A 15,013-nucleotide genomic window follows, 5' to 3' on the forward strand; every position below is an offset into this window, starting at 1 on the left:
CGAGGTTCGTGTTAGAGAAATGTGAATTAAAACATCAGTGTTTGGGCCTCATGGCTTTAGCCTCCACTTGCTGTGCTGGTCAGCTTGGGCTTCCTTTCTGTAGCAAACCTGGGAGGCCCTGGACACCCAGCAAGTACCAGGTCCTAAAGAAAACTGCCTCCAAATGATGAGGTGAACTCAGGTCACTAAGTGAAATTCGGCTCTGAATTGTGTCCTTATTTATTTGTAGTTTTTTTTTTTTTTGCCCTTTTCTGGATGTTTCTTTGTGTTAAAGCCTCCAGACCATCCAAGCACAAGTTTTAAAAATCCAACGTGGCTGTATCTAACTTAACAGAAATAGAAGGATCTGGAAGGATCCACCGATCTACCTTAAACTCCATTGTGCTCTGAAGGCAGGCTAGAATGCTGACATTCACTGACTCTTTGCTCAGAGATCACATTTACCTTTGCCGAAGTGAAAGTATCCAGCACTAGAGAGTGTATACAGGGAGGGGGGAGAAGAGCAGGTTTGGATGAGTTGAATCATGGTAGTTTACCAGCCAGCTTGAGCATTCAGGGGCAGGCCCCTGGCTTGGGGAATGAGCACGGGAGGAGTAGAGAAGGGGTTAGCGGTCCCTTGATTTATTTTAAAATATTTATCTCTTTGGCTGTTGCCAATTATGCTTTCCAGATGAGCCGAGGAGACAGACTGGCATGGAAAACTGCAAAGGAAGAATTGCCTCTTCTGAGAGTGGGTTTATTTGTCAACAGTGTTCAGGACAGAGCCAGGAGAATGTTAGACTGTGTCACTGTTGGGCAGGCTGTAGGGTTGAACATCAGGCCAGCTGCCTTAGGAAGAGGTAGCTGGGCCTTCCAGAAGCTGGGAGGGGGTAGAATCTGTAATGTGTATTTCGGACAAACTGTTAGCTCTACACGTCTGTGCAAGAGTTTGCAGATTCCCTCTGAAGAGTTCTTGGCGTTTGCATAATGAGGAAAATAAGTTTTCTTCGAGGTAGCACCTCAACTTCTTTGTGTAAGCCCTTGTATTCATAATGGTAGGAGGGCCAGAGGTTACCTGCCTGTGGCTTTTTACCTGTGAAATTTTTTGCTGAGAACAAAGGCAGGCTTGGGTAGGCCTCACCATTCAGGTAGCGGTTGCTGGATTAAGATAAAGAAGGACCCAGGGTCGCTTTCACTGCTGTTTGTCTGGCCTCTTAGGGTGCAGGCGGATGATCACCCAGGGCCTGGGACTCTGTGTGGCAGAATCTGAGCAGAGCCACTTAGAGCTCCCAGATTACTTGTGATCTTTGCTGTTTGTTGTGTTTGTTTTTCAGCTTTCATTTTCTTGAAGGCATTTATCTGTGATCCTACCAGGTTCATGTGTCACCAGATTAGGAGGTGAATCCTGGTTCAGAAAAGTGAGGACAGAGCTGCAGAACTGTATTTTCTCTGGCTATATAAGCACTTTCTCGTTGCCTGTAATTCATCTGACAGGCAAGGCCATGTGTTGGTGGCTCCTAGGTGAGGTGTGTTCCCTTGGAAAGATTTCCAGGAGCACCTCAGTGTGGTGGGCCACCTCTCCAGCACCCTCATCATCTTCATGCATTATTCATAGTCACTTCTTTTTTTCAATTAAATTACTGCTTGGTTTCTTTTAAGGTGTTCTTGGCTCCTGTGGCTAACATAAATAGTGGTGTGTTTTGAAAACACCACCTGTTCTGGCCCCCCCCCCCCCAGGTCAGGTGGTCTTGGAAGCTGTTCTGTTGTGACCTTACTCTAGTTTATAAAACCCTCCTCCACTTTCCTTTTCTGCTCTTCACTCTCCTGTCCTGCCCACGTGCTCTCATGTGTGACTGAATTTGGCTTGTGCCCTTTTTTGTCCCTAATCGGACATGATTCCCTAGAGGCATTCTTTTCTCCTAGAGCCCTTGCTGAAAACAAAAACAAAACAAAAAAAATTTTTTTTGCAGTCTCTTTTCTGGACTAAACTATACAGGGGGTTGTCTGCACCCAACAGGTTAAGTATTTATAGTAATTTGAGCCCAAATTCTATTGTGCAGAATGCCTGCTACATGGGGGGACATGATGTTTTTCACCAACCAAGCATCCCTTTTTTTCCCTCCCTTGTGAGTGTGTGCTTAATGCTAATACGATTCCATACATCCTGCGCTTCGCCTGGTGAGCTTATTATATTTCTAACACTTGCATGGTTCATTATTGTGCAGTAGGAAAAGAGTCTCTGGGCTGTGAGGCCAGCCTGGGTGGGTGGTTTCAGAAAAGGGAAAAGCAGGTGTCTTTCTTTTCTGTGCTGAGTAGATTCCGGCTGAAGGTGGAATTCTGACTGGTAGGACAGGGGACTTCCGGTGGGATTTCTACCGTGCTGCAGAATGGAAAAGGTGAACTTGGGGGAGATAACCAAAAGTTCCCAGCATTGGCTCTAACCAACCGGGGTGGCCGCTTTAAATTCCACCCCGGGTGGCAGAATTCCACCCCGGGGACAGGCATGATCTCTGCCACCTCTGATCAAGTGGCTTCCAACGGCAGCTCCTTTTCTTGTCACTTTTCCCCCAACCCCTTTCCTAGTCTTCCCCTCCCTCTTCTTTCAAAAATCTTTTCTTCTCCTCTCCCCTCAGAAACTATCCTTAAAACTCTTGGTTGGTGGTGAGTAGGGGATTTTTTTTTTTTTAAAACAAGTTTCTGCAACTGAAAAACAGAAGTGGTCTGTACAGCAGTTAATAGGATGGGTGTGTGTTTCAAATAAATTCCTGTCCACATTGGCTAATGGACGGGGGGGGGGGGCAGAGACTGAGGCTCGGATTCTGAGGCCCTAGGCTGCTTTTTTCTCTTTCTTTTTTTCTTTCTTTCTTTTCTTTTTTTTTTGTGTGGCCCAGGGCGCGTCCCTTTCTTCTTGGCCGGCCCCTGACTTTTGATGAGCGAGGGGTCAGTGCCTCGGGGAGGCCCTGGCTTTGTTCCCTCTGGGCCGGTTCCCAGGGCGGTGCAGGCCAGGCCGCCCCGGGCCCCCTGTCCCCCCGTTCCCCCCCTCCACCCCCTCTTCCCCAGTGGACAAGGCCAAGCCTGTCCCTAGGCCCGTGCCCGGAGCGAGCGCGGCCCAGGCCGGGGCCTGGCGCGCCGAGCCCCAGTGTGGTGTCCCCAAGGTCCCCGCGGGGCGGGCGGGCGCGGCCACCGAGAGAAGCCCGGCGGCCTGCGCCCGGCGCGACTGTAGATGTCAGGCTTTGCCCGGGGAGCTGAGAGAGAGAGGAGAGAGGAAAGAGGGGGAGAGAGAGAGAGGGAAGAGGGAAGAGGGGGGGGGAGAGGCAGAGGCGGAGGGGCTGTGAGTTTCAAATTAACCTTCCGCTTTGTTGCTGTGTAATGTGGATCCCCGAAGGCCCCCCGCCCCGCCCGCCCCCCTTCCCGGGCGGTGCGCGCCGCAAACTGCGAGTTGAGCTTCATTTACATAAAGCCATTCGGGGCGGGCGGCCGGCCGCGGAGGTGGAGGCGGCGGCGGCGGCGGCGGCGGTGGTGGTGGTGGCCGCGGTGGTGGCGGCGGCGGCGGGCCGGGATCGGGGGGCGCCGCGCCGCGCCCCCGTGGGTGAATCCCCGCGCGCGCGCGCGCCTGCGCCCCGCACCGCACCCGGGGGGACCTCCCTTCCTGGGCCGCGCCGACACCCGCCACCATGCGCGCCCCGCCCCTGCCACCGGGCCCCCGGGCTCCCAGCCTGCGCCGCCGAGGAGCCCCGGGGGCAGCGGGAGGCGGGGAGGATGCCGCCGCTCGGGGTGGGTAAGTTCGGGGCTCCCGCGCTGCTGGAATGTCCCATTGTCGCCCCGGGCCGCGTGGCCCCCGGACCTGCGAGCGCCTCCCCCCTCCCGAGGTGCGCGGAGGCTTTGTGTGCCAGGTGAGTGCAGCCTCCTCCCCGCCCCGCGCAGCCCGCCCGGCGCTGCGGGCAGGTGCCCCGAGTCTTGGCTGAACTTCCTAGTCTCTTGGGGCGTGTGGGGGAAGGGCAGGCTGGATGCACTTGAACTCCTAGACTCCAAGTTAGAAACCTACCTGGGAGGGGTGGTGGTGGTGGTGGTGGTGGTGGTGATGGTGGTGATGGTGGTGGTGGTGGTGGTGAGGGCGTCTGAATTCTGCCGGGCCAAGACTACTTTAACAGGCCTCCCCTCACCCCCACCCCCAGTCCTTTCCGGCTGGGTCTTCTAGTCTCCTCGCTTCCTTCTGCTTTTGGGATTCGTCCTGCCTCCCTTCCCAATGCCTTGTGCTGCTTGGGTGCCATTAAGAGGCTGAAAGGCTCACCCTCTTCCCAGCCCCAGAGAAGGCCCTGGGTCAGTTTGAAACAATGTGAAGAATGCGTCCGTTGTGAAGTAATTAAAGAGAGAATCCCTGCTGGAGGTGGAGGGCACCTTTGGCGATTGTCCTGTCCACCCTCTAATTTCAGTGTGTTCTCACTCAGGAAAAACCTGACCAGCATTTATATCCTGGGGGAGGAGGGTGCAAAGAGAGAGGTAAGATTTTTTTTTTTTTGGTCCTGTTAAAGGAGAAGGAATGCCTAAGTTAGGTCAGAAAAATGAAAATAAAAAACTACCCTCCCCCCCTCCCCAGAACTCCAGAAGTCACTTCTGAGGCTCTCTGGAAGATGCTTTGGATGTACCTATGATAAGATGAGGAAATACTAGAGGGCAAAGTCCGCAGCTTGGGCATTGGCATGGTCCAGGGGAGAATTGCCCTGACACTGCTAAAGCGATTGAAAGGAAAGCTGGTGAGTAGGGGAATCCAGGAAGGGCCGTCCTTCTCCCACCTTCTCTCCTGTCATTTGTCAGGTCTTAGGAGACTCTAGAAGCCACTGACAGACATCACCTCAATCAGGACGGACTTCCCGCCCTGGCATGGGAGGAGGCTTTCCTTCAGGCTGGGGCCTACTCTGCAGAGTGCACTTCGATAAAGCAAGGGAAAACAAACTTGAGCCTTGAAGGTAGATAGTGAGAAAGTTACACGTCATCTTATTTCATCTCATGCTTTGAGATCCTTGGAGACAAGCCACTAAATAAATAAGAGTATAATTTAAAGCTCACCCTAGCTGGGGAAACTCTTTCTTTGCCATCAAACAGCAGGTGCAAGTTTGTAGAGTTGGCCCCTCGAGTCCCCTCATTCCTAAATTCAAGAGGTGTCAAACCTTCATGTTCTTTTAATGGCTGTGGTTTCTGGACAGCTTTCAAGGGAAACCCTAAAAATCATGAGTTTCCAGTGGGCTGGGCTGGAGAGGAAAGCCCCAGCGAGCCCTGTGGCCCAGACAGCATTTGATAGGAAAGCATACACCTTCCAAGGTAACCTGATCAAGAAAGGCTGCAGCAGGGAACAGGAGCCTGTTTCCTGTTATCACAAGAGCCACTGGCGGCCTGAGATTCTGAATCCCTCTAGTGACCTATGCCTGAAAGCCATGCAACAGTGGGAGGGGTGTGAGGAGAGTCAGGAGGCCATGGCTCTCAATCATTTTAGGGGTTCAGGAATGGTGTCTTTGGAGAGCAGTACACACCTGGATGTTGACACACCTGTGTTTGTGTTCTCTCTGTTTCGAGGGGACCCTGGAGACACCCTCACAGACAGTGTGTAGCTACGAAGGCCCAAGAACAATTTTCCATTCTCCCTTTCCTAAATTACAGGATAAAGAGGCTGTCCGTGTTTGGTTTCCAGCACAGTTTTTCAGGAAGCACGTAAAGAGCTTCTCAGAATGGTCTGGGGTCATACTTGGTCTTTTATTTAATTACACAAGTATTATTTAACAACATGGGACAGAAGCAGACTCAAACAGCTTAATACACTTTTAAAGTAGCCCTTTTGGAATGACAAGGAATTAAATGGAGACTTCCTGTCTATATGACATGAGAAACTTCCTTCCTACCCTTCTCCCCTCCCTCAAACGGTTACACTTTCTATGGGATAAAACTAAGGTTTTTTTCCATTTCTCCTGAAAATGGTTTTGATTGACAGAGAAACACTGACTATTTCAGGGAAAAAAACCAACAACAACAAAAAAAATGAAGCTGTTTCTCCAACCACCTGAAACTTCAGTTTTCATTTCTTCCTTCTTGTATTTGCACCCACGATTGCTAAGGGAGGCTGGAAAGAGCCTGAATAAAGTAGGTGTTTCCAACAGGCCGCTGTTGGGCTGGGCCCAACCAGACAGCAGAGTACCTTCCTTCCTTTTTGTTGCTTTGGGGCTGGATTTAACTGCTGTGTAAACTCAGTGCCAGTTGGACCTGCCCCATGGCAAGGAGCTAAAATAAGAGAGATTCCAGTTTTCATCAGTATGACTTTAAATGATGTCTTCTAGACTCTCTGGAGGACAGTCCTAGCTCACCTTGGGTGACCCAGAGCTGGGGGGGGGTGGGGTGGGGTGGTTCATTGCAGTAGATCTGTGGTTTTAGACTAGTGGAGATTTGGCCTGGTTTCTTCAGTTCTGGTCACAGGTGGTCTCATGTCCAGGGTCATGTCCCTGGGTGCCATTGTTCATTTCTTGTGTATCTTTTAGGGGTCAGGGCATTTTGGCTTCTGAAAGGTTAGCATAGGAGTGTGGAAATACTTGAGGGCCTAAAGCATACTCTTTGCTAGGAAATTATTTTTTTTTTTTATTGCGGAATTGCAAAAGTCTCACCTTAAAAAGTAAATATGGAAGTGACTAAGCAACATTTCATGAAAGTGTTGGGAATTGCTCCTACTCCATGGACGGTAGAGAAGGCATTTTTTTTGTTTTGTTTTGTTTCGTTTTTGGTCTTTATTCCTACCTTGCCAGGGAGGCCTGAGGAAGCGGGTGCAGGCTCCGCCTCCTTCTCCAGTTCTGCAGGGATAATGCACCTGATACTCAGTAGCAGCAACCTCAAGAAAGTACAATATGTGCTGTGGTTTATGCTTTCATTTGTGATTAAAATGCTTGCTCGCTGTTAGCCTGGCCTATTTCTGGTAGTGTTTGGGCCTGTTGGCCTACTCTGGTGTAATTAACCAGGATGGGGGCGTTGCCTTAAAAACACAACAGGAAGGCAGATTCCATTACAGTGAACTTCATAGGCTTATTCAAATGCCCAGGTAAGAGAATTTGGTTGTAATGGTTATTGTTAGAAGTCACTGTGTGGCTCAGAGTCACAGTCCTTTGCCCTTGTTTTTTTTTAAACAAACAAACACAACAAAACAAACCGGTCAGAGATAGGAGAGATCAGTTTTAATGGATTCCAGGCCAAGGAATTCCTCTGCAGGACCAAGTTCTAAAGGTACTTAATCTGTCCAAAGCCGTGTCCTGTCCTTAGGCCTTCCAGCTTGAGAAACAGGCCCACAGAAGCTTAGCTTGTGTCAAAGTGCCCTGAGGGAGAGACCTAGGCAGGAACGTTGGCTCCTTGGCAAGCTATTTTCAAAAATCCAAATTAAGGAGAAATACTACCGAGTCAACAAACTGTCAGGTTTGTTTTCTATATGATTTAAAGTTGGCTGCCAGACTGTTTGAACGAGTGGGAAGTGACAGTCAGATGTTAGGGGCTTTTTCTTTTTTCTTCTTTTTGGCTAATTGGTAAACGATGTCTCTGTAGCGAGGAACGGGGGTCTGAGGGGGTCTGAGGGAGCGTGAGCCTTAGCTTGGATTGACAACAGCATTGTGCTAAGGCTTCACAAGCAGTGACACACTGGGACCCCCCCCCCCCCCCCCGCTTTCATTCTTTTGAGTCAGGGGACAGGGGAGTAGGGACAGGCCAGTCGTCTAGCAGTGACAGGTATGTTTCTAGAGACTTGATGGTCCCAGGAAGCTGCTCTGGTTGCTCATTTGTTACCTGTAAAGGTATGCGTGTTTTCTGTGCTGTGTCTGCCCTTCCTTTCGCTCTTCATTCCTAGAGCTTCTTGGTTTTGAAAGGATAACGACCTAAATAAAACTTGGAAAGGGAGACACAGGGTGTGAGTTAGCAAATTCGGCTCCATTTCAGAGCAGTATTTCTGTTTTGTTGGTCCTAACCCCAGGCAGGCCCTCTTAACTTTTATCTGCCTTTCGGGTCAGCCCTTTTCTCTTCCCACCAGGCAGGCTTGTCAACTTGAGGATTAGTTGTGTGTGTATACCTCTCCAGAGGGGCCCTAGCCCTCCTGTGTCCAGAGGAGGGCCTAGAGGGTTCAGCTGCCCACTCTTTGAACTTTGGTATTAACACATGTGCTGCCTTAAAGATTCCCCCCTCCCCCCCATTTTCTTCTCTCCCTGGAGACATGTCCCCAGGCTTTCGGAAAGGGGGAGGAATGAAGCGAGCCAAACATGTGCCCCTGCCCCTTCTCACTGCTGCTTCTCACTGAGAGCTGAAGCCGAGGAATCCTATTGCAAGGCTACTCCTTGTGAATTGGGGCAGGGCTAGGGTCCCTTTCCCCTTCTATTCCAGCTTGGTTTCTAAGAGGAAGGAGCTCCCACAGGCTCTCTCAGAGGGTTACTTTGAAATTGATCACATAGGTGCCTTTTGGGGATACGATTTAGGATTTGATGGAGCACCTTCAAGTCATCTGGAGGGAGACTCAGAGTCCAGGACCCAGTTCCAACTGGGAAACCATGTGAAAAGACTGGAATTTTCATCTGCTGTTGATTTCACGCATTGTCCGACTGTCCTGAAAGTGATTTTTGGCCACAAACCTTTGATCTGGGCATGAGACTCCCCTACCCCCATCTTCTGGAGGCTGGAGCTGGTGACTGCTAACCTCTAATATATGCGTGTGTGTGTGTGTGTGTGTGTGTGTGTGTGTGTGTGTGTGTGTGTGTGTGTGTGTGTGTGTGTGTGTAGTGTGTGTGGGGAGTTCAACAGAAAGTTTGAGTACTTGGGCATGATTTGAAGTGGCTGAACATTTTGGGGACTTGTGGCCTGAGGGGAGGGTAAAGTAAAGGCTTCTTAGTAATTAAGAAAGAGTCATGGTAATTAATTGGTAAGGTGGGCCGAACAACTTGGGTGAAGAGAAAGAGTGATTTTGCTTTGGTTGTTCCTGACTTCATCTAGTAAAGTTGACTGCAAACTCTTCTGAGAGTATTGTCAAACTGGATACTTTGTATGCCCTGTGCCCTGTGCATGTCCTAGGCTGTGCACTTCAGTGTTGGAATTCCAGCTCAGGGGCCACTGTGCATGTCTAATGTGAACCTCTAGATCAGAGGCACTGTCTTCAGATTAGTGCAGAAAAGACCAACAGGCTTCACTTGACATTTGATTTTAGCCCTTGCAGCCCCCACAGGTCCTATAAATGACTATTCAAATATGCAAATCTCCCTTCTGTTTCTAAAAAGTTCCTTTTCAAGAACATGAACTTATTTGCTTCCTGCATTTACTGTCCCTGAATGGACTATTTTGAACAATTTTTTTTTCTTCCTGACAACTTATCCAGTGGAAATGTAAAGAACAAACATATGGGCTTTTTTTTTTTTTTTGGCCTTTGCTTCTCCACAACTTTTTGTTTTTATTTTTAAAAAATGCTTTTTCTTAACTGCTCAAGAAACAACACAAGCCTCTTCCACTGTTTCAGGCCTTGCTTCCTAAAATGCTCTTTGGCTCAGGGCCTTGGTTCTTAATGCACATTTGGCTGGTTGGGAAGTGGAATTTGTTTTCCTTGTAACAGCTCCATCATTTCTCTGTGGAATACCTGCAACCCTTGTTAAAGTGTCAAGTCAACTTCTGGACATGTAAGGAAGAGGCCCTGGATTGCAGGAGGTAGTTTGGGGCACTGACATCATCACTAAAGCAGTGGTTGCTCCTCTCTTCCACTACTGGACATAATGAGTGAAGTTTGAACTCAGAGCCTCTGTCCAGCTAAGCTATTCTGCCAGCTCATTTTTGCTTTAGTTATTATTATTTAGGTGAGATCTTTGTTTTTTGCATCGGTCAGTTTTGGACTGGAATCCTTCTCCTCCTCCTCTTCTCTCCTTCCACCGCCTGCCTTCCTGAGGTGTGTCACCATACTCAGCATGTTTATTGAGATGGGGGGGGGGAGGAGAGTCTTTCTCAAATTTGGCCTGGACTGGCCTAAAAAATGGTGATCCTCCAGAGTAGCTGAGATTACAGATGTGAGCTACTGCATTCAGCAAGCAGTGGCTTCTAAATGTCATCTGCTTTCTGCCATGTTCTTAGAAGGTGTCACTTTATTTTATGCTATATTTAGTGATGGCCCAGGACAGGCATTCATAAAGAACTTGAGTGTGTGTACCTTGACTACATAAACACCTCTAGCGTGGGGTCACCTCTATGATTTCCCCCCCTCACTCCCATAAGATAGTATTTTAACTGTTAAGCATTATTCCCACCTATTCCCACCTCCCGGTCTCAGCTCTACCCAGATCTGAGCTCCTCCCTGCCCTAGAGTTCCCCATATAACTGGCCACGCCCTCTTCCCCTCCAGACCTGTGAGCGCACTTACCTCGCTACTACCCCCAGACCTACCCACCTGGAGAGGGGCAGACGCCATATTGCTCCCTTTCCCCGGGGAGCTTTGGCTCCTTTAATAAACCTTACAATAATCTTTCTCCTGTGCCTGCTTGCCTCCGAGAAATCCCCTGGGATAGTCGTGATGGATCCTAACATTACCCACCTTAAAAATATAGTTCCAGGTGAGTAAGGGCAGAAATGTGAAGAGTAGGTCAACCCCCACTGCTTTAGTCATAAAGGAAATTGAAGCTGTTATTTCGACAGGTTTGAAACCCTCTCCTGTCACGTATTGTAGAGAACTTTTACATATACCTAGCAGGAAAGCATTGTCTGTTTTCCCTTTCCTGGGAAAACTTTAGTAACACAGTGAAGCAATTGGGAAGTCTTGGTACGCACTCCCAGCTGTCTAACTGGAGGGAGGTGCGGCCTTCCTGATTGGTGATGGTATATAGGAGTGATAGGAGAAAACAGGGAAGTGCACGATCCAAGGGCCACTTACAAATCAGCTTTCGATGTTCTTACTTGGTATCTTGGAAGGCTGGCCTTGGGGCTGCACTCCACTGGAGACCTCAGGTCTGACCCTGACCAGGGTGACGCTGAACCATTCACCTCATTGGGCCTCATTCATTTCAGCTGTCCAATGGGTACGATGCACCCTCCTTCCCTCTCATTTGTAGAAACAGTTACTTAGCATATTCTGTAGCCTCTCCAGGAAGGTTAGCTCCCTTACCACAGCCTTTCCCCTTCTATGTATTTCATTCCTGCTGGAGGCCTGGGTTACCTTTCCTTTCCCAACTTGGTTAGGAACGAAAAGGCCCAATGTTTCTTCTGGTCTTCCTCCATGGGCTGGGAATCAAGCCAGCTCTTTTTTTAACATCCTGTAGCCTTCAGGAGTGTAGGGGTCTGCAGTAATGTTCTCCCCCCGCCCCCCTCAATTCCTCCCCAGCCCTTCCCTGGTCCCCATCCCCCTGTCCCCCCAGGCTGGCAGGAAGCCTTCTAAGTGAGCAGCCCACTCAATGACCCACCTAGAGAGGCCTACAAGGACTGGCTTGTATATGCTAATAGGCCTGACTTGTCCTGGCTTGTTTGTAGTGATTTGTGGAGGCATTTATATGCAAATACTATCAACTTGCTGAGTTAATTATCCTGTGACTCCCCCCCACCCCTTGCCTCCCAGCCTGGCTGGTCTGTTCTCATTCAGTCCTGCTCTCTCTTCCTGTCTTTGCCTCCTCCGCCCTGTCCCCTTCCTGTATCTGCAGGCCTGGTTACAGTGTCTTCACCGCTCTGTCGCCTGTCACAGGAACCTGGGCCTTGTGGTCAGGAGTGGTGAACTGGGTGTTCCAAAGACTGCCAGATTCCACCCTTCGTTGGGAGCCAGGCCAGGAAGTGTAGCTCATGTTGTTCTGAGTTTTAAGCCCTGTTTTCTCAGCTACCTCGAAATGGAGCTGCTAGTTGCAGCATTCCATCTCTAGAGTGTCTATAGCCTTGTGACAAACTGAGCATAGCTTTAAACATGCTGATTGTTATTTTCATTTTCTTATATAGTTTTGACCAGTACAACTTACTATTTTGAGCCCAGGAGGAAAGTCATTTTTGTCCGGGGGTGTCCGCTTCCTGGCCCTTAGGAAAAGCCTAGGGGAGGTAGAATGGCCCCCAGTGGAGGATTTAGGATGGAGATTCTCTTCGATTCTCCTGGGACTGAGGTGTTGCTGCAGGTCTGAATCCCAGTTGGTGATTAAACCCACCTGATAATCAGACCTTAACTGCTTGTTTCATTTTATAGGGATCTTTTTAAGGTCTGAAAATTAGCCATCTTTCCTTTCAGTAAGAACTAGCCTTGGAGGCAGGACCAGTTTTGTTCTCTAGTTAGCCGAAATCTGAGTGAAAGGAAGTCCTTTGCATAAATGCGCATTTGCTAGTAGCCTAAAAAGCATTAGGAAGCAGGTGGGATTAGGTTTCAAATAGGGATCTTAAGCAATTTGGGCTATCACTGTGACATTTATCCTCCCAACCCTTGGGGCCTTGGGGCCACTGCCAGTGGTCTGCAGCAGCTCTGGGTGGTTGGCAGCTATCATACTAGACAGCTCTGCTCCAGGATGACTCCCATCCTTTCCAGTGTGAGGGTAAGTCATTTTCTACAGTGAGTGAATCCCAGAGAAGTCCCCCCCCCCTCCCCGCCTCCCCTCTCTTAAGACTTTTTTGTTTATTCTCAGAACAGTAGGGCCTACACAGCTGCCGGTGGAGCTGAGGCCCAAGAGCTAGGCCTCTAATCTCTGGGGAACTCCCCCCACCCCCACCCCCAATTGGGGGAGGCGCTCAGGGCAGCACCCTGGCTCAGCCTGGAAGGAAGGTAAATATTCCGAGGGCCCTCAGCGGACTGTCTCACACCACACAGACTAATGGTTTGGGTTAATTTTGTATACAAGGTCCCTTTTGTTGGACAAGGGGGGGGGGATGGGTGAAAGTCCACAGCTGTGACCGGAAATCGCAGAAGGGCCTACTGGGATGACCTTGTTTTGGAAAGTCTAAATGCCATAATAATGGCTGAGATCTAAGAGGGTGATGTATGTGTGTGCTTGACTAGGCCTTCAGATAAGGTGAAGAGTATTTTAAAAGTTACTTTAGTGCAACCTCCCAGATAACCGCGTGCCTGGGGCCAATCACAATTTATGGCCAGCTGGTAGTCACGGCCTTGTGTGGGCCTAGCTTTATCTTTTGAGTTCAGGCTCCATAGCTTTTTAACTGGTAGTGCTGTTTGTTTATCTTTTTCTGTTTTGGTGGGGAATGGGAGTTTTGATCATCAAGTTTTATAAGTAAAGCATAACCACATTTTATGATACACAAAGAGCTGTTTACCTTTCTCCAGGCCTTTAGACGTGTCCATGCTCACAGTTCCTTACTCCTGTGCTCTGGGGTCTTGCGTTTTCTGGAGTTTGAGGGGCAAAGCCTTATCTTGTACAGTGCCACTGCTTGCCAAATAACGTGGGTTGGGGAGGAGGTGTGAAGGCCTCTTAATATAGCTCTGAGCCCCAGGTTACTTTTCATCTCTGAGGTCAGCCTTTTCCTGTTACCGTCTGACTTAATGAAACATAGCTACTGTCCCGGCCAGCAAGCCCAGCACATGCTCCTAGTAAACCGCACAGCTTCAGGTGGCGGGTCCCCAGATTTTTTTTTCCCTTCTGGACAACAGATAGCAGTGTCCCATGGCCTCGGTTGGGATCTTTCATCTCTACACTGAGCGTGCGGCATAGAGGTGTCACTTAAATCTTATTGTTATATTTGATAGGTAAAGTTTTTTATTTTTTAATTTTTTTGGGGGGAGGTATCTTTTCCTTTGGCACTAAGGCTAAAGTGGAAAGCTCCTCTCTTTGGACTTAATCTGCAGAAATAACTTCTTTGTGGATAGGTTGTAGTAGGATGTTCGTAGTTTTCTTTTTTCTTTTTAGGGCAGGGAGCTGGCCTCAGATTCCTTCAGACCTTGCACTCTACCTATTTGGTAAGCCACTGCCATCTGCTTAAAAAAAATTTTTTTTTTTTCCATTTTAAATCCTCAAAGACAAAGGGACCTGGAAGCTCAGACCTGTCCTGCCACATTCCTGAGTAATTTGGTTTTGATTAACCCAAGTGGAGAAGTTGGTTTCTCTTAGCGACCTGGAGGGACGGAGGGGATCAAAGCACCCAGAGGGCCAGCGCCTCTAATACTCGATCCCCCCTCCTCCTTCCCTTTCTCCCTCCCTTTTCACTGGCCCTTGGCCCCCTCCTTTTCTTCTTTCAGCCCCTCCCTGCACCCCAAGGCCTTTTAACCTCCCCCTATTTAGAATCCTGAGGGGGAGTTACTTCCACTCCGTGGCTCTCCTGGAGGGGGGGAAGTGTCTCCCAGAGCCCCAGTCAGTCTTCCTATTCCCCCCCCACCCCCAAGCTGCCTAGCACATTCCTGTGCTAATCCTGCCGCTTGCGGAATGCAAATGGCTGTAATTGTGTGCCCTAGGATGGGCCTAATGCATCGGTGCAGCTTTTCTTCTTTGAGGAGGTGGCTAAAAAAGTTCATTTGCGTTGAGAAATAAGACTGGCCCGGTGATCCCTCACGGTAGATCAGGCTCTGTCTAATAGGAAAGGGGCCACATCTGTGTGTCTGTGCCTTCCTTCCCTTCCCTTCCCACTTCTACTATGGGCGTGTGTACATGCCGGAGCACACTCACACCAGGCTCCTCCCGGCCAAACTTTAGGGCAAGGACAGTTTAAAGGAGCACTTTGTTCCTGATGGTAAGAGATGAAGCTGGATTTGGAGGATTTTGTTGTGGTTATTCTACCATTAAGCCATGAATAAACTTTGCATTTTTTCTTTTTGACCACGCATAACTGATGTCACCTTTTCTCTGTATAGCAGTTTAGTCATGGGTTATTTGGATACTAAGATTATTGAGCTGTTGGGCTGGGAATGTGGCTTGGTGGTAGACTGTTTGTCTAGCATGCATGATGCCCTGGGTTCCATTCCTCAGTACCACATAAATAGAAAAAGCTGGAAATGGCACTGTGGCTCAAGTGATAGAATGCTAGCCTTGAAGCTCAGGGACAGTGCGGAGGATCTGAGTTCAAGCCCCAAGACTGACAAAAAAAAAAAAAA

At 49.1% G+C, this 15,013-nt stretch overlaps 1 protein-coding gene across 1 annotated transcript in view; it reads left to right on the plus strand.

Annotated features, from left to right (window-relative positions):
- The first annotated feature begins 3,739 nt into the window (after positions 1–3,739).
- Positions 3,740–15,013, plus strand: part of Zfhx3 (zinc finger homeobox 3) — a 228,515-nt gene continuing 217,241 nt past the window's right edge. The window contains 1 exon segment of the mRNA XM_070026185.1: positions 3,740–3,872. The gene's annotated coding sequence lies outside the window, so the exon portion shown is untranslated.

The sequence above is a fragment of the Dipodomys merriami genome, unplaced genomic scaffold, assembly GCF_024711535.1.
Source record: "Dipodomys merriami isolate MVZ:Mamm:240054 unplaced genomic scaffold, mDipMer1.0.p SCAF_176, whole genome shotgun sequence".
Taxonomy (NCBI): domain Eukaryota; kingdom Metazoa; phylum Chordata; class Mammalia; order Rodentia; family Heteromyidae; genus Dipodomys; species Dipodomys merriami.